This window comes from Microcaecilia unicolor, chromosome 5 (genome assembly GCF_901765095.1).
Source record: "Microcaecilia unicolor chromosome 5, aMicUni1.1, whole genome shotgun sequence".
NCBI classification, from domain to species: Eukaryota; Metazoa; Chordata; class Amphibia; order Gymnophiona; family Siphonopidae; genus Microcaecilia; species Microcaecilia unicolor.
The window spans coordinates 107,214,262-107,233,441 of record NC_044035.1 but is presented as its reverse complement, the minus strand read 5'-3'; the positions used below and the strand labels follow the sequence as shown (position 1 = coordinate 107,233,441).

General features: G+C 41.3%; 1 protein-coding gene and 1 long non-coding RNA gene across 3 annotated transcripts in view; one reads left to right on the top strand and one right to left on the bottom strand.

The window, feature by feature from the left end:
- Nucleotides 1–6,950, bottom strand: part of MAPK8 (mitogen-activated protein kinase 8) — a 79,023-nt gene extending 72,073 nt beyond the window's left edge. The window contains exon 1 of one of the 2 annotated variants that reach the window (XM_030203165.1): nucleotides 6,857–6,950. The gene's annotated coding sequence lies outside the window, so the exon portion shown is untranslated. The remainder of the gene's footprint in view (nucleotides 1–6,856) is intronic. The other variant, XM_030203164.1, reaches the window with a different exon arrangement.
- Nucleotides 6,951–7,028: 78 nt separating this feature from the next.
- LOC115470197 lies at nucleotides 7,029–18,950 on the top strand. The gene is made up of 2 exons (XR_003942140.1): nucleotides 7,029–7,164; nucleotides 16,896–18,950. It is a non-coding gene; the product is annotated as an uncharacterized LOC115470197 (long non-coding RNA).
- The last annotated feature ends 230 nt before the right edge of the window (nucleotides 18,951–19,180 follow it).

Below are 19,180 nucleotides of genomic sequence, written 5' to 3'. Positions count from 1 at the left end.
GTGGATAACAAATACAAAGTTGTATAGTGATCGTATGAGGTATAAGTGGAGGGTCAAAATGGATGAAGATTACGTGTTGTCCTGTGCGATCATAGTCATGCTGTGTTGGTAGGTGAAGAGGGTTATGTGGGGTTGTTTAGCACATTAGAGTCCTGGATTATTCATATTCGAGTTTGTCACTATTCAGCCGAATACGAATAATGTATTCAGGGCTGAATCAAATCTTCAGTACAGTCCTATTAAAGTATATGTTTTTATTATATTATGTTTTGTCTACCATCCATGCAGATCAGGGAGGTAGTACAGAAATGTTATTTAAACATTTATATTCTGCCAATCCTACCAAAAATTATCATTGGTGGACCCCAAACATAGAACACGAGTGATGTTCAAAACAACTTTAGTACAAAACATGAGTATCAAACTCCTTGTCAGAATTCCAATGCTCATCAGAAAAAATATATGCTTTAAATGTTATTTTTCCAAAAGTGATAATACATATCTATCCCTCATAGAATTGGTAATAAACTATTTCATAATAGAGGCCTGTATTGAAAAATGGTCTGGCACATTTTTCCAGTTAAATGCACTCATTTTAAAAATAAACACAGTTAAATGTTTTGTGTATGTAAGTGCACCTCAATTTAACATGGCCAGACATGAGCTATAGGGCACTGGATGACACCCACAATATAGAAAAAAAAAAATATATATATATATATACACACACATACGTACAGAACACACACTGACCATGTTTAATTTACAAACACATACAGTGGATGTCAGGAAGTTAAACTACAATAATGTGAATCGAGTCCTTCATTTCAGTAATGACAAAAGACAGGCACACACAGGAATATGAAACCCAACTGCCCATATTTATATTCTGAAACTGAATAGAATGGGCCAAGTCCTTTCCTTTCCATTAAAGTTGTAGAGTCAGAATTTCTCTTCAAGTGGGAAGACCTAGCTCCTCTAAGATGACCACACCTTTTTGTGACTGCTCCTAGACCTGTTTTTCTTTGGAAATTTTGGATCAGGTTCCACCCCTCGAGATCTGAAAATACATGACATCTCCTAAACCCTTAGTTTAAATGATATGCTGTATTTAGTTTCAATTTGGTTTTTGCATAGACCTACCAATCCGTTAAGTATCCAGCAGTGTTTTTTTTTTTTAAATCACCACTTAACAAAAAAGAAAGTGAATTTGTAAAGAGAATATTCATACCTAATGAACCACTAGTGTTTCCAGTTTATTAGCTTAAGTAGCTTGTGTCCTCACTCCACTCTTTGCACATATTTATAGTTCAGACATTACACCCTGTTAAATCACTGCCATAACAGTAAATGGCATATTGTGCAATCATAAGCATTGGATTCATTGGTGAGACTCCACTTGCTCTGTGCTTTTCTTGACTGGCCAACTCCAGTGAAAAATTGACAGAAGCGTCGCCATACACAAGAATTATTTACAATAAAAAATTTCTTCAACCAGTTCATACTTCTGCATAGAGGCTATAGGAACATTTTCTACAAGTGATATTCGTGAAGTCTCATAAAAGGTAACAAAGAGAGCCCCTAAAACCCTCAGTACTAGCATTCTCAACCCTACTTGTAACTTGCCAGCAAACAAGCAGTGGTATAGCAACAAGGGAATTTAAACCTATTGACAATTTAGGCTTAAAGGCAGGCAGTGACATCACTGCTTACCAGCACAGAGAGATGAGAGGAAGACCAACTTGGGCAAGACAAGAAGAGCTGTGAAAAGAAAGACTCATATGGATGAGGACAATGATCTAGGGCACTGCATGCAAATGTCTCATGAATATTCATTGTGGGTGTCCTGAAAACCTACTGGTTGGGGTGTCTCCAGGACCAAGGTTTGGTGATGAGAGGGAGGGACAGGGGGGGGGGGGAGGAAAGAACAGCAAAAAGTCTAAAACCAGGATACATTAGACCAGGGGTTCCAGAGAAAATGGCCGAAAGCATTTCTAAGCAGCAGTTCCACTTCTGCAGCATAGAAATTTTGATACGCAAAACAGCAGTTACAGAAATGCTACTTTCAAATATCCTCTCCCCTCTTCTCTAGTCACTCATTTAAAGACCGAGGTTGAAAATAATTCCATGAGGCATGGTCAACTCCACTGCCAATATACCCCTCCCTCTGCTGGACTGCCTCTTAGAAAAAGAAATACACATCTGAATTATTGTTAAATCTACAAAGAAACCTATGGCTCTTTTCACAAAGCTGTGGTAGTTATTACCACATGCCAAATGGGCTTTGTCGCATTTGGCACACCACTGACAACTAGCATGGCTTTGTAAAAGGAGCCCCTAATAACAAAACTGGTGTTCTGCTTCTAATCCTTCACCAAATGATGAGAAAATATAAAATGTCAGTATGGCCTAATAAAACTTTCAAAAATCTCTAAACAATTAAGGGACAACCCATTTTTAAATAGCAATATTATTGCTTTTCATGCCAAGGTAGGTTTAAGGAGAAAAAACACCTTATCTGTCCATCCTCCCCATGTCCCTCTGTGTTTTCAACACATAGGTCCAGGATTAAAATCATCACACTCTAGATTTTTTAATATTTATTTTAATCATAGCACAAGCAAGAAAATGGATACATGAAAAGTTAATGAGCTTTGGAACATGTCTTAACTAGGATAAAATAAAATCATGGTTGTAACACTCCTTTAAATCTTTAATTACGTATTCATTTCACTATTCCAGCTCTGTGGGAACACTGTTTTTGCATCATTATGCCTTTCAAATGCATATCTACAAGAGCTGATATAAAAATTTATAAATAAAATGAAAGAAATACCAGTTTCCTGAGGAGATATCATTCAAAATGGTTTACAACAATATACAAAAAAACCCACCCCTGCTACATCCAGCCTGGCACATAATTCCTCTACCAAGGAGAAAGTGAGGCTTTCAAATGCTTACAGATGTCAGTGACTGCACTTAACTGGATAACTCATTCCAGACCTGTTGCAGCCACCCTAAATGTCTGGCCTCTCCATCTGACTTTAAGTGCCTTCCCAGTTGGCACCATCAATAAATTACCCTGGGCAGAGGGTAGGGTCCTCCCTGGCTTGTACCTCTACAAAGCACCCAAGAAAAATAACTAGGCCACTGGGTCACCACTATTCATATGTGTTCCCCTTCATGCCATAACTTTAAAGCGGCACCTCTACTGAATAGGGAGCCAACAAAACGTGACCAATAATTCCCTAGTGCTCTCATAAGATGCAAACTGATACATTTTGTACTACCTGCAGTATCCTCTGCTATTGAGCCAATAAATGTACATGTAAGGCATTGCAATAATCCAATGTAGTTAAAAAAGGAATTGAGCAACCACTAGCAAAGAATGTCCTTCAAAGTACAACTGCCCTACCAATCTCAAGTTATAAAAAGCCTTCCAGATCACTTGCCTGTGTCTGACCCACCCCCTTACTATCTAACCATACCCCCCCCAAAACCTTCATAGACTCCTCTCAGGGAATGGCAGTCAGCCCTAGCATAGAAAGGGCCTTCAAACTCCTCCTTTATCATACCCCACAAACACAAGCTAGCTAATTTAGTCATACTTAGTAGCAAAACTGCAGTTACAATGGCTCGACGTGGAATTTTACTACACAATAACTGCAAATTTAATGCAGCAACTATTGGGGGCGCTGCCAGTATTTGCCATTATATGCCACATTAAAATGGCAGAGAGCACGCAGTACTTTGCTTGGAGGTCACACCTCCTATTTAAGTGGTGGTAAGTAGTCCCATTAACTGTAAAAAAAAAAAAAAAGTGCCAGTTAGCACATGGGATTTGTGGTGTGCTGACTACAAAACACCTTCCATGCCCACTCTCCACCCATGACATGCCCCCTAACAAAAAAGGACTTAACCAACAGAAACTGCAAAATATTGCAAAACCCCTTTGCACTTGTGTGCTAGCATTTACCACAAAGAAAACTGTGTGGGGTTTTTTTCTTTTTTGTTAGGGGACATGTCATTTGCAAAGAATGGACACAGAAGGGTTTTTTTTTTAGTCTGGGCGCTGCAAATACCACATGCTAACTCGCATTCTTTGCAGATAGCACAGGACCACTTACCGCCTCCTAAATAAGAGGCACTAAATGCTTCCACACTGACTCCAAGCAAAGAACCACATACTATAGTTCCATACCAATGTGGTACCTGTAACAGCAAATGCTGCCAATGCCTGCAATAGCTGCTGTATTAAAAATTGAATTTTGATTAAGCTCACAACTTTTCAGTAGTAGCTCAAAGTGAGATACATTCAAGTGCTCTAGGTATTTCCCTATCCCAGGAGGGCTCACAGTCTAAGTTTGTACCCAAGGCAATGAAGGCTTAAGTGACTTTGCCAAGATCGCAAGAAGCTGAACTGGGATTTGAACCAGGATCCCCTTGTTGTCAGCCTGGTGCTCTAACCACTAAGGTACTCCTCCACTCCATTGATTTAGTCAACTGATTGCCAATTGCACATATCCTTTCAACAGCGGCAAAAGTTGATCATCATCCACATACATATATGAGCAATCTTCCAAAGGCTATAAATAGATATTAAACAACAAAGGGGTACAAGAGGAAGTCCTGAAGCACACACCCCCAACCCAACAACAAATGTTTGCCAGCTCTCTATTGTAGCTAACCCTAAATCATTTGTCTTTTATAAAGGACCAAATCTATGCTAGAACACTTACCACCTTCACTAGGTCAAATGCTGCCAACAGTCAAGGGAGAACAGCAGGACTAAGATTATCCCTAAGAAGGGATAAATTAAATCCAACATTGCTATCAAAAGAGTATCTGTACCACTCTCTACTCTAAAGCCTGCCTGCCCCACATGCAACTAAGAAAGATCTTTTCTGAAAGATCCCAGCTGAGTTGTCACCTTCTTTTTCTGTCAATCTCATTAACACTGGCAGGCAGGTCCAAAATTGACTGAGTAGAAGGCATCACATATACTTTTGCCTCCTTCTTCAGGACTGATGTTACACCAGATTCCTTTAACCTTCTAGGGAAGTGACCGATAGAAATCAGTTCACCAACCTTAAAATTCAACCCAACATTTTTCCTAATCCATTCTTAAATACTGCCACAGGAGCTGAACTAAGGCCTGAAAAGTGTTCTTCAATGCTTTCAGTAGTTGGCACAACCTCATCTGAGCTCTCTGATAGAAACTCTTTAACCTCAGCCACAGATCACTGTCCACCAAACCACCTGTACACTAATAACCTTAACCATCTTGCTGTACTCCTTCCTTTAGCTTCTATAATTTTGCCCCCCCCCAAAAAAAAAAAAGCCAGCTGGGCCAACTTCTTGACTACCCTGAACAACTCCTAAAGTTTATTCAGAGCATTGTAATCTTGTTGGGCAGACTGGATGGACCATACAGGTTATCTGCCATCATCATTTACTATATTACTATGTTATGTCACCATGTAAAATTCTGCTTTTTGTCCATTGAATATTGGCCAAATAATTTGCCTCATTCCTCCCCCAACTTCCTCCAAGCCTAATTTCTGCAGCCCTTGCTTCAGAGCCCTCATAGCAACAGTGTACCATTTCCCCTACTCCACCAACTCTTGTCATATCATTCATTGACTAAACCCTCAAAATGTAATCACCTCTCCTCCTCAGTTCACTCCTGCTCTGCCAAGACTATCCATGTCTCAAACCATCCTTACCCCTTTCTTTCTACTCCTTTAAACACGCCACCTTTGCATGCCCCTGAAAAAACACTAAAACATTATCCGACCGTGAAAATGGCCTCCCTTCTTCCACCACTGATCCTCATTGTTCCAAAAAGGATTTTTTTTAAATTGTATTATAGCCCACCTATCACAAATCTAGGTGGGTCACAAATTAATGCACTGAACCACCAGTACCTACCCCCTTACTGCTAAAGAAAATGGCAATCCAGATGCCTTTTCATCCCCTGCATCAACGTACACATTAAAATCACCTAAAATAATCATGATCAAACAATAAATGGACATTCAAGAACATGTCAATAAGCAAATCTTAGCTCAACCAGAATACCATCAATCCTGTTCAGCAATTCTACCAAGCTCTGTATCAGTTCTACATATTCCTGAAAAACTACAACCACTATCTTTGGGGGCTTCTCTCCCAACACTGAAGTATTAATTCAAAACTGTGTTTTCTATCCCACTGCCTGATAACATGCTATTATTTAATGCTCAGGTGCTGGAGGGAGAAGCACTAAGGATACACTTTCCAGCTAAAGTGTAATGAAAAACATAGGGACTGGAAACCACCCCCATTTAAAATTAAAACCAAAAAATTATGGGCCAAGGCTCATGAGCTATACAACTATAATAATACAGATATTTGCACTGGGGACCTACTCAATGAAAAATATAAAAGTGTTTTAAAAATTAAACGACTGTATGGAAGCACTTGCACACTCTTCAAGGCCACAGACTATATTTAGTGAGCTGCACTTTGAACACAAACAGAACACTTCAGCAATAGGTATACATTCTCAAATCTCATAAAATAATCTGGAACGCTTTTCAACTAAGCATCCTTTATTATGGTGAGAACATTCAACTCTGCCCTAACAGCTTTCAAACATATTCAAAGCCTAATAAGCAAGTTGCAGAGATACTATGTCACACGCAGTCTGGCATCTCTCCCTCTCTCTTCCACTCTCGCCGGTCCAGCCTGTCTCCTCACACCTCGCCCCCCCCCCCCCCCCCCTCCGGTTCGGCATCTACGCCTTCGCTCCCCTACCCTACCCGCGATCCGGCATCTCGCCCTCATTCTCAAACTCCCCGCTCCCGCGTCTTACCTTCAAGCTTGTCTTTGAGGCCACCGGTAGTGGCAGCAATCCATACAGCTGACCCGACACTGATACCAACACCGACGCTTTCTCTCCAGCGCCCCACCCCCCTCTGATGCAACTTCCTGTTTCCGGCAGGGTGTGGGACGACGGGGGCAGAGCAAGGGGGAGATTACAGAGTGAACGACGAGGACGAGGTTGCGGGCGGCTGAGGGGCGGGGCTTACTTAGCCTAACCTGCTGAGAGGACTGAGGGAACTTTGGAGCCTGGTCGCGTGCGGTTTGTATGCATTGATGACCTCAAAGACAAGTTTGAAGGTAGGATTGGGATTGAGAAATGGAGAGATACCGGGGAGAGAGTGTGAGAGATTGAGAACGATGCTAGTTGGTTATTAAGTGCTTATTTTTGTTTATTTTTCACCGCACATGGAGACGTTGATACATCGGGCTGCTGGTGGCTTCGATTTCGTTGATGAAGGGATTATTCGGGAGCTGCTTGGAGGAAGGGCTTGGAAAACCCTAAGGAAAAAGTTTTGTCTCGCCCCGAGCCGTTATTTGAGTTGGCCTTGTGTGTATCCTGTAAATGGCTTGCGAAAAGTCGCTTACATTCCTGCATTGCGCACAAGTTTATGTAGGCATGCATGGACTTGAACGTGCTTTACTGCCCTTGTATCTATAAATGCAAGATCTTCTATACCCTGCAGCTGTATTTTACTGTTGTGATTCTGAAAACTAATTTCCCCTTTTAACCACTTTGAATATAAGTTTAAGTAGAGAGGTGTGGTAGCCGTGTTAGTTCATTTTAAAGGTAATCAATAGAAATAAAACAAAATAAAACATGGAAAAGAAAATAAGATGATACCTTTTTTTTATTGGACATAACTTAATACATTTCTTGATTAGCTTTCGAAGGTTGCCCTTCTTCGTCAGATCGGTAATAAGCAAATGTTGGTAGATGACAGTATATATGAGCGAAACATCAAAGCATTTCAGTGACAGTCTAACAGGATGGGGGTGGATAGGTGAGAGGGAGACAGGAGAGCACTGCAATTTACAAATAAATGCAATTTTATGCTTTGTAATGGGCTAGAAAACCCAGATCTTTGTTCAGTCCTGTCTAGTGGGTGTCAAAATATTTAATCATTTTGACTTCAAATGTCTTACCTTCCTGTATTGTTGTACAGTGTGCTGGTTTTGTAAAGTGCTGTCCCACAGGTGTGACATCTTTGTTTGTACTGGCATTTTTCATGTGATGTCTATGTAAATTAAATCTCTTCTTTAGCATCTGACTTGTTTCTCCAATGTAGCAGCCTTCATCGCACTTTTTACACTGAATGATATATACCACACTGGAAGATGAGCATGTGAAAGATTCCTTAATGTGAATATGTTTCCTCTGAATGATTGTGGGGTCCTGTGAGATATTTTGGCATAGTTTGCAGCTGGATATATTGCAAGGATGTGTGCCATTCTTTTCTTTTTTGAGTCTGTGTTGGGAGCTTACTTCTAATTAGCTTGTGTTTTAAGTTGGGTGGCTGTCGGAAAGCCAGCACTGGTGGGGATGGGAATATCTCTTTCAGTAATTTATCCTCCTGGAGTAGAGGCTGCAGATCTCTTATGATTTTTCTTAATTTTTCCAGCTCTGGGTTGTATGTCACTATAAGGGGGATTCTGTCTGTGGCTTTTTTTTCTTTGTACTATAGCAGATTTTCCCTGGGTGTTTTGAGGGAGGAGGCAATATTCTTGGAGATTATTTTGGGGTTGTAGCCTTTCTGTTCGAAGGATGCAGTCATGGTTTCGAGGTGTCTGTCCCCTGGGTCAGAGCAGATACGGTGGTATCTTTTTGTTTTGTTACATTTGTACCCCGCGCTTTCCCACTCATGGCAGGCTCAATGCGGCTTACATATTGTATACAGGTGCTTATTTGTACCTGGGACAATGGAGGGTTAAGTGACTTGCCCAGAGTCACAAGGAGCTGCCTGTGCCTGAAGTGGGAATCGAACTCAGTTCCTCAGTTCCCCAGGACCAAAGTCCACCACCCTAACCACTAGGCCACTCCTCCACTCAGTTGAATAGACAGTGCCTTAAAAGGTACAGGAGAAAAATTTTTTTTTTTTTTAACTTATTGGACAGCTTTTTAATTTATTTGAAAACTTCCCATGTAAATGTTGAATTCCATCTAGTCACCACATCCTCTAGCAACTCATGCTGAAGCAGATCCAATTGAAGCTGAATGGTATGGAGACGAGATGTGGCACTGGAAAATGATTGTGTCCAACCAGTTTTCTGGATTTGTGAATTAATGACGTGACGGAAGGCTGTGAGAATAAGGAATCATGAATACATAACTGGTGTGTATGATCAAAACAACTGAGTCCACGAACCCCAGTGTCTTTCAGAGCTTTAGTTATGTTGGTCTCATTGTCTCGTAAGACATAGATTCAGCTTTTCTCACTGTTCCACTTTGTGAGCGTTTTCAGCAGAGCTTCTTCTAGACAAGCTCCAGTGTGGACTACCATGAAAATACTCACAGTGCAAGTAGAGCTGTACTGAGTATTCGTATTCAAACTGATTCTTCCCTGAATAGTGCCCCAAATACATTATTCGTATTCATAAGAAGATAAGAATAGTCATACTAGATCAGACCTGTTACAAGAAATGATTTATTTTGGGGGAAAGAGCTCTAGAGCACTCGCTACTGTTTATAATTTAAGAGCAGGTGCTGTATTTATAAGTTTTAGGATATTAATGTCTCCAATCACCAAAGGTGATAATTGCAATAAATTAAATGAATTAAATATATATCTTTGTTGAAATGCAGTATTCTGTACTGCAAAATTTGAAAGCATGTACTCAGAGCACAAAAAGACTGTATTTTTAGCTTCAGAAAAGGTTTATTTTAAAATACAATTGCACACGAGAGGTAGGTTTTTTAAGAGATCTTTACAGATAATCTGTACTTAAGTAAAGTAAAGTAAAGTAGCAGGTCTAGATCGAAAAGTTATAACTCACAGAACAGTCCTTTTGTTACAGAGCATGCTGTGGTCCAGCTGATTAATGAGCACATGGTCAGGAGCAAGGCATCAGCAGACCCCAAAGAGAGCAGCAGGTCCCAAGAGGAGGCAGGTCCCAAGCAAGCTTCCCAAGAGAGAGAGTTGGGCTGTTTCCAGGCTTTTTATAATGTTCCCTGAGTTGTAGTTTGCAGGGGATCTTGGGTATTGTAGTTTGCAGGGGATCTTGGGTATTGTAGTTTGCAGGGGAGCATGGTCACATGTTTCCTGGATATCTGCTGGCAAATGGCTTTTCTATAGCTTGAGGGTTTCAGTCTGCTGTGATAGGTGGAGTTTCTTTTGTCATTTGAGTCATAGGAGTCTCTGTCTGCTTCAGTGTTTTTGTTCTCTAGAGATGTCTTGGTGACCCTCCCAGCCAGCTTTTGTCTCTGTTAAGTGTTTGTAATTGACTAGCCCTGCTACCAGAAATTCCCAAGGAAAGGGGGAAAGAAGGTATTGAAATGCAGTTTCAAAACATCTTTTAAAACCTGCATTTTTATATTGATAATTCTGACAATTGGCTTATACCATGACAAGACCCAGTGGTCCATATAGCCCAGTTTACTGTTTCCAACAATGGCCAAGCTAGGTCACAAGTACTGGCAACATTCCTTGCTACTAATCCCAGGGCAAACAGTAGCTTTCCCTTGTTCAGAATCTCAATAGCAGACTATGGACTTTTCTTCCAGGAACTTGTCCAAACCTTTTTTTAAAACCCAGATAATCTAACCGCTGTTACTACATCCTCAGACAAGTGTTAAAGAACTTAAATAATCATTGAGTGAAAAAATATTTCTTCCTATTTGTTTTAAAAGTATTTCCATGTAACTCCCTTGGGTGTCCCCTAGTCTTTGTACTTTTGGAACATAAAAAAATTGATTCACTTCTACTCGTTCTACACCACTCAGTATTTTGTAATCCTCAATCATGTCTCCCCTCATCTGTCTCTTTTCCAAGCTGAAGAGCCCTAACCTCTTTAGCCTTTCCTCATATGGGAAAAGTTCAGTCCTCTTTATCATTTTGGTCACTCTTCTTTGAACCTTTTCTAATTCCACTACACCTTTTTTGAGATACGGCAACCAGAACTGAATTCAATACTCAAGGTGAGGTCGCACCATGAAGTGATACAGAGGCATTATAATATTTTCAGTCTTATTCACCATCCCTTTCCTAATAATTCCTATCATCTTGTTTGCTTTTTTGGCCGCAGCCACACACTTCGCAGAAGATTTCAGTCTATTATCTATAACAGCACCTAGATCTTTCCATGTAGACTCTGTCCCATTAAACCATGTTTATTTTTGTGTTCTGTAATTTTATTCTTTATAATAGTTTACACTATTTTCTCCAGCTCTGACATCAGGCTTATTGGTCTGTAACTTTCCAGATCATCCCTGGAACCCTTTTTAAAAATCAGCATTACATTGGCCATCTTCCAATCTTCAGGTACTATGGACAATTTTAATGACAGGTTACATATTACTAACAGCAGATCAACAATTTCATGCTTGAGTTCTTGGGTACCCTTGGATGAATGCCATCCAGTTCTGGTGATTTACTACTCTTTAATTTGTCGATTTGGCTCAATACATCTTCCAGGTTCACTGAGATTTCTTTCAGTTCTTCCGTATCATCACCCTTGAAAACCATTTCCAATCTCTTATATCTTCTTCTTCCATAAAGACCGAAGCAAAAAATTCATTCAGTTTCTCTGGCCTTGTCCTCCCTGAGTGCCCCTTTTGCTGCTTCGTGATCTAACAGTCCCATGGTTTCTATCACAGACTTTCTGTTTCTGATGTACCTGAAAAACTTGTTACTGTGAGTTTTAGCCTCTGCGGCAAGTTTCTCTTTATATTCTCTTTTAGCCTTTATCAGTGCTTATGTTGCTCTTATTTTCTTCATTGTTGTCCTTTTTCCATTCTTTGAAGAACATTCTTTTGGCTGTAATAGCCTCTTTCACTTCACCTTTTAACCATGCTGGCTGGCGTTTTCTTTCCACCTTCGTAAATATTTAAAAATGCATGTGGTCTGCGCTTCCAAGATTGTATTTGTGAACAACGTCCATGCCTGATTTAGTGTCCTAAACTTTTGAAAATTAAATGCAGCTACAGTAGATTTTCTTTGTGGCTTCATTCCAGATAATAGCTCAAACTTGATCATGTTATGGTCAGTGTTTCCCAGGGGACCCTACTCAGTGACCTCTCATACTATGCCTTGCATGCCACCAAGGACTACATCTAAAATGGCTCCTCCTCTTGTCGGTTCCTGGACCAGTTGCTCAAGGAAGCAATCATTTATTACATCTATGGCAGTCCCTGATGTAACATTTATCCAGTCAACATTGAGAGAATTGAAATCACCCATTAGTATACTGTTGCCCAGTTTGCCAGCTTTACTAATGTCTGTAAACATTTCTTCATCAGTCTGTTTGTTCTGTCCCTTCACACATATAATTTCTATTTATAGTGATTCCAAGCTGCTATCTGTTTCATGTGGAATGTTTATTTTATTTGACTCAATTCCCTGTTTAACATATAGCGCAACCACTACCCCCCCTCTCCAAGTTGATACAATTTGTACCCGGTTAACACAGTGTCCCATTGATTGTCCTCTTTCCACCAAGTGTTTTAGTAGCCTATTATATGTGCGTTATCATTTAGTGCTATACTAGCCGTTAAGCCCGTACCAACGGGCTAGTCTTTTGTTTTCCTATGGCTTCCCCCCCTCCACCTCCACCAACCCTGCTCTCTCCCCTGCCCTCCCCCCAGCGTCTGTTTCCCTCAGTTCCGCCCCCTCCTTCCCTCCCTGCTCCCTCCTCTGATTTCCATGCCCATGTCCAAGCCCTCCTCCCTATTGGGCTGTACTGCTGGTGGAGGCGGGGCTTGGACTTCTACACTCTCAGCGTTCCGACTCTACTGCGCATTTGCAGGTGAGTCGGTCACTTGCCGTTTATATGTTTGATTCCCTCTCTCTCATCTTATTTTTTTTTAGGTTTCCAGCATTCGTATACAGGCACTTTAAATTGTGTTTTTTCCTTGCATCTGCTTAGAAGTTGATGGGGATAATGTGCATCCTTTATCCTCCTTAAACACACCTGGCTTTCTTGTCAGCATTGTTGAAACCTCTCTACTGAGTTTTCCTGAATATCCTGTTTTAATAGTATCCTTCAAGGATAATCCACACCGAACCATGCGCTCCTGGGCGACTGTCAGCTTCCCCCCCCCCCACCCCCCCCCCCCCCCCCCCCCACAAAAAAAAATTCTAGTTTAAAAGTTAGTGCCAGCAGCCTGGTTCCATCCCAGTTATGGTGGAGTCCATCATTACAGAGCAGTCTCCCCCTTTCCCACAATGTTGCCCAGTTCCTAAGAAATCTAAATCACTCATCCCTGCACCATCGCCTCAACCACGCATTGAGACTTCAGAACTCTACCTGCCTCTTGGGTCTTGCGCATAGAGAGCATTTCTGAAAATGCTGCCCTGCAGGATCAGTATTTCAGCTTTCTGCCTAAGAGCCTAAATTTGGCTTCCAGAACCTCCCTCCCACATTTTCTTATGTCATTGGTACCCATATGTTCCAAGATAGCCAGCTCCTCCACAGCACTATCTAAGATCCTATCTAGGTAACGCGTGAGGTCTGTCACCTTCGCACCAAGCAGGCAAGTGACCAGGCAATCCTCACGTCCACTAGCCACCCAGCTATCTGCATGCCTAATGATCGAATCACCAACTACAACAACTGTCCTAACCCTTCCCTTCTGGGCAGAAGTTCTTGGAGACTTATCCTCAGTGTGAGAGGATAGTGCATCCTCTGGTAGGCAGGTCCTGGCTACTGGAGTACCTCTACTACTACTACTACTACTATTTAGCATTTATATAGCACTACAAAGCGTACGCAGCGCTGCACAAACATATAAGAAAGACAGTCCCTGCTCAAAGAGCTTACAATCTAATAGACAAAAATAAAGCAAACAAAGCAATTAATTAATTAACCTCCTACTTCACCAGGGTGATGCTCTCCTTTTTGGAGACCTCCCTCTTCCAAGGCAGCACAGGGGCTGCCAGACTGGAGGTGGGACTTCTCTACAATGTCCCTGTAGGTATCCTCTATATACCTCTTTGTCTACCTCAGCTCCTTCAATCTGCTACTCTAGCCTCAAGAGGACAGAGCCATTCTCTGAGAGCTAGGAGCTCTTTTCATCGGGCACACACATATATAACCTCTAACCAACAGGAAGATAGTCATTCATGTGACACTCCAAAAGAGTATATAGCACCCCTCTCGCTGCTGGACTGCTGTTTCCATCTTAGTAGTATTGAGTTTTTCAATAATTTAAAACTTGCTAATATTAGTCTAATATTTAAAAAAGCCTTTAGCGCTTATGGTATATTGTGTGATTTTTAGTGTTTTCTTCTCAGAAAGTAATTAAATATAATTAAAATTCTGTAAGAGGATTCTCATCTTATTATCCTAATTAGAGTAACTGACTATAAATGAAGAGTTGTGCTAGGAGTGGGTGGCAGTTGAGGAGGGTGGGTTGGAATGAAGACAGCTAGGTCCTGCTGTGCTGTGCCGTGCCTTCTAGAGGAGCTGCTAATTCTGCCAAATAGTGATTTAAATCCAGTGAGAAGTAAGACTTACAAATGATTCAGTTGTATTTTCTGAGGTCCAGTTATCAGTCATGAGAGAGATTTTTGTTTACCTTTTCAATACCTGCTTGAACGTTACCTTTGATCTGTTCATATAATGATGGGACAACCTTTTCTGAAAAACACTTCCTTGATGACAGTTTATATTTAGGTTCTAAAGCCGCTACTAACTTCTGGAAGCCAATGTCCTCAACAATCGAGAAAGCCATAGATGCCTAGCTTATCGTTTCACCGATTAACTGTGTGAATCTTTTGGACCTCTGGGCTATGTATCATCCACTGTTCTTTGTTTAAAATCAGATCTTTTACGCTTTATTGCTCATTTTTCCTGACTGGGCTTTGGATGGGCGTAGTATCACATTTTGCCAACATAGATTTAAATTGTTCAGGGTGTTTGTGCTTTAAGTGGTTGTTTAAAGCGGAGTTTGTAAAATTTTTAGAGTGGCCAACACCACATGAAATCGTTGTTCTGCACATTCTGCAGATTGCTTTGCTCGGATCTTCATCCAGTATTTCCATATTGTACTCCTTTTTATCCGTTGCATTATAAATTAGCAATTGCTGCCGGATGTCCAGTCAGCAAGGAATAGGAAGTACAAATCTTGCAACTTCAGTAACTAGAATATTACAGAACTAGTAAAAAAGGCCCGTTTCTGAGAAATGAAACGGGCGCTAGCAAGGTTTTCCTCGGAGTGTGTATGTTTGAGAGAGTGTGTGTGAGATTGACTGTGTGAGTGTGAGTGTGTGTGTGTGTGTGTGTGTGACAGAGAGAGTGTGATTGAGTGCGAGTGTGTCTGTGACAGTGATAGTGTATGTATGAGAATCAGAGTGTGTGCCAGGGGCCCATCACTCCCTCCTCCCTCCCAGTTCCAGGGTCTCCCTCCCCCCTCCCTGTGCACCCCAGCTGACCTTGTTAATCACCCAGGGCAAGACTCTGGGAGGAGTTAATTGCTTTACTCCAGCTGACCTTGTTAATCACCCAGGGCAACCACTCCAGGTACCTGAGAAAACAACTGTGGCAGGAGTTAATTGCTTTACTTGCAACTCTCTTTTCCTTTGTGTACTTGCTAAACCAGATATCTATGCCACCTCAAGTTTCCGGTTGGAGGCTTCAATTAGAACGTTGGAGGTGCCTTTTATATATAGAGATTGACTTCTGATTGATGGCCTCCACATTTCAGGGCACTTGGAAATGACCTTCTATGCTAAGCTTTTGCTGCCTGGAAAGAGAGAGAGAATTTGGATGTAGCTCAAGGTGCATTACTTTGAGGTACAGTAGTGCTTTAACTTCATTTGAAATGGAAAAGCAGTAGTATTTTAAAAACAATAGCACCATTTAAAATTGAAACCAAACACTCGCATATCAGAATGCAGGCCTCACTGCACCTCGTGAACCTCCACCCATCCTCCAAATCAGATGCAGTTCCCTGAACCCCTTTGAGTTTCTCCCCCTCACCTGCTCAACTGCAGTCATGCTGCACTGTTGTTTAACATTAAAACTGCTGCACTGGCTCTCATTGTCTGCTCTCTCCAAACTCAAGTTTAAAGCTACTCCAGCCCCCAATATGATTTCAGCTGGCAGGGGCGGGGCTTACCCAGCTACACTTACTTCCCAGTCCCAGCTCTCAATTCCTGTGCCCAATCAGACAGTGGGACTGCTGCTGGCCTCACTAGGGGGGCTGGCTCTGATACCTGCATTTCTTCCAGTCCCTGGAGGTGGACTTCCCTAACTGGCACTGATTCAGCTGGTCTTTGTTTAAAAAAAAAAAAGGCTGGGCGGAATAGGCAATCCCCACTGGTTGTGGTTGAGCAGGTGAGTGCGGAGGAACTAAAAGGGCTTTTTTGCGAGGTGTGGCAGGAGGGAAAGTGTGCACATTTGAATCCGTTTTAATATTCATAGTCAGCCAAATAGCGATTTAGAACGTATCTGGGGCTGAATCTGTCCAAATGTGAATATTCAGTACAGCACCATCTTATTCATTGTGGCAGGCTGGGGGAGGGAAGGAGGAAGCTTTGTAACGGGATTGGGGAGCTTTAAAAAAAATAATAATAATGCACGTCCCTGTTGATGTTCAGCTGGAGCCGACATAGCTGGCTGAATATCGGCCTGGCCCGCATAAGATGTGGCAGCCTGTCCGCCCACATTTCATCCCCAATATTCAGTGTCTGTGTCCGGATTTGGCCCTGCAGTAAATATTGGGGCTAATTCATCCGGCAACGGTAAGTGTTTAAAAAAGACACTGACCACTGCCGGCTGAGTATTTTGGAGGGACAGTGTTTATACTAGGATATATAATATTTCTGTTGTATTTTACTGTCTGAATATAATATTCATTTTTCCTTCTTTTCTAGTATGCCCTGTGGAATGCTGGAATTTTTGGACTAGGAGAGATATCCTTGGAATTTTAACATTGGCTTTTCTCAGATGGTCCACACATCTCAAGAGATGCATTCATCAAGGTTAATGTGGTTCATTTGGCTGCTGAGTAAGAGCAGTGGAAGTTGGGAAAACGTGGAGGACAGATTTGAAAAGATCAGTATTGTGGAAGTGATGAACAAGCATGAATATCTGCCACCGAAGCCAATGCAGTTAGAAGCGGACAATATTTTTATTTAATTTTTTTATATTTATTCAGTTTACAAATATTACAATATAAGCTTGTACAGAAAAATGCTAAAGGTAAAAATGATATGAAATGAAATTACACATAATAAAAAAATGCCTCACTATCATAATTGAAGCCCACAATTGGAGGAAGACAAGGCCAGAAAATTAAAAAAAGAAATAAGGAATCAACTAACAAAAAACAGCAAAAAAAAGGCACATTTAGATTTCTAGCAGCCACAAATCTTAAACAGGATCTATTTGTGAAGCTCTCTAAACCCTCTTACTATTAATAGAGATTGCTGTGGAGGTTTGAAAAATATACTTCACAAAACAGTTGACTATACAGTACATTTGTTTGGAAATTGGACAGTTAAAGATTCAGATGGCACTATCTGTTACTACCACAATGAGGAGACTAATCAAGGACACACTGCATCTCTAGTCAGAGCCACTTGCCATGGAGCTTTACCAGCTTGTAAGAAGCTTTTGTACTGTAGGTAGCCTCAGTTTGTTGTAGCTGGTGTAATCTACACAAGTTATGTGTAGTCAGTTGCAGTATACAGAACACCCCATACCTGAAAGTACATGGTATTTTACGTTTGTAAAGTTCTGTCTTGGTTCTTTTGTGTTTAGAACTCATTGTTACTTAAAAAACCTCATGAATGAGGCAGCTGTTTCTGGTAATGGAAGCTGACTACAAAAGGTCTATAAATAGTGATTTTTGTTTTCCTTATCGACCTATATCCTTTAGTCTTACCCCTCTGAACTGTAGTGAATTATAAGAACTTTAAACCCTTTAGGACCCTATTTACCACATCCTTTGCACACCACTTTCCACAGCAGAACTACTGTTCCATAACCTCTTGATTTCAATTGCTTCTCCTATTACAAAGCCCTCAATGTAAAAAGCCTCTGGTCCAGTGTCGGCAGCTTTTACTATAACTTGAGGCTCATCTTCAGACCTTTTTGTTAAGACAAAAATTTTCTCTGAATGCTAATGGTTTTTTGCACTTTGTGTCTCATATTAGGGCATGCTCAACCTATGGATTATGTGAGGTACTGTCTCATGGCACTAGTGCTGAAGCGCATTAAATTCAGATTCAGACATATTTCTTTTTCCCCACCCCCGCCTGTGATTCGGCATCACTGCTGTCTCTCAAACTCCCCCTTCTCTTCCTTCCCCCACCCCAGCTGCAATTCACACATGCTACCTGTGCCCAATTGAAGTCTTCCCTTTTCCACATCCTGTCCTCTCTTCCACAACTTCCTGTTTTTGGCAGAGTAGCACATAGCAGAAAGAAGGCTCCAGGCCAGTTACAGGCAGCGTGAGTGCATTGTTGCTTCTGCTGCTGCTGCTAACACCCTCTAGGTGAAGGGAGAGGAATGCTGGACTGTAGGTTGGGGGAGGGAAGAGAGAGATGTCAGATTGGGATTTTGGCACCCTTTTTCACCAGTAAGCAGATGGCTGCATGTACTTGATTGTTAAGGCAGAAATACTAGGTTGCAGGCAGAAAGGTACCTATGCAAAAGATGGCTCAGGCCACCGCAGTTATTGAGCCAGCCTTTTCAAAAATTATAACCTGGAGGAACATGGCAGCTATCTCATTCCATATCTGTAAACCTGTGTTTCACAGGTTCCAGTCTTGCCATAGACAACTTGTTCTACCTTTTCGTTTGGAATAAAAATGGGGCCAGTACCTGGCTCAGCTGTTGTGTTTTTTGGCATCCATTGCCCGCTGGTTGAAGGAGGCAGTGGCTGCAGTAAGCATGCTTAATAAAAGGACTCCTTAGTTTTTAAATATTTATGTGGCCTACATATATCGAAGTCACTTGTTTCTGCTCACAGTACACAACCATTGAAATTAGACTATCCATCTGCAAAAAAACATTCTTCAAAAACATATGTTAAAATCTTCTTTTATGTTTCAAGGAGTGAAAATATGGAACCAGCTGTGAACTGGAAAATGATTTTGGTTTACTGGAGGTACTGATATTCCGGCTGACAGATTATACATATTGAATTTTGCCC